The following is a 358-nucleotide window of genomic DNA, read 5'->3' on the forward strand; positions in this document are numbered from 1 at the left end:
GATGAGGATAAGGATAGGATGATGAAGAGGAAGAGGATGAGGACGAGCAAGAGGATGAGGATGAGGATAGGCTGAGGATGAGGATAGGATGAGAATAAGGAAGAGGACGAGAATGAGGATGAGGATGGGTTGAGGATGAGAATAGGATGAGGATGCGGAAGTGGATAAGGATGAGGATGAGGATGATGATAAGGATATGCTGAGGACGAGGATGAGGATGAAGAAGAGGATAAGGATAGGATGAGGACGAGAATGAGGATGAAAAAGAGGATAGGATGAGGACGAGAATGAGGATGAGGACAGGATGAGGAAGAGGAAGAGGATGAGGATGAGGATTGGATGAGGACAAGAATGAGGA

This window comes from Lupinus angustifolius, chromosome LG06 (genome assembly GCF_001865875.1).
Source record: "Lupinus angustifolius cultivar Tanjil chromosome LG06, LupAngTanjil_v1.0, whole genome shotgun sequence".
In the NCBI taxonomy this organism is placed as follows: domain Eukaryota; kingdom Viridiplantae; phylum Streptophyta; class Magnoliopsida; order Fabales; family Fabaceae; genus Lupinus; species Lupinus angustifolius.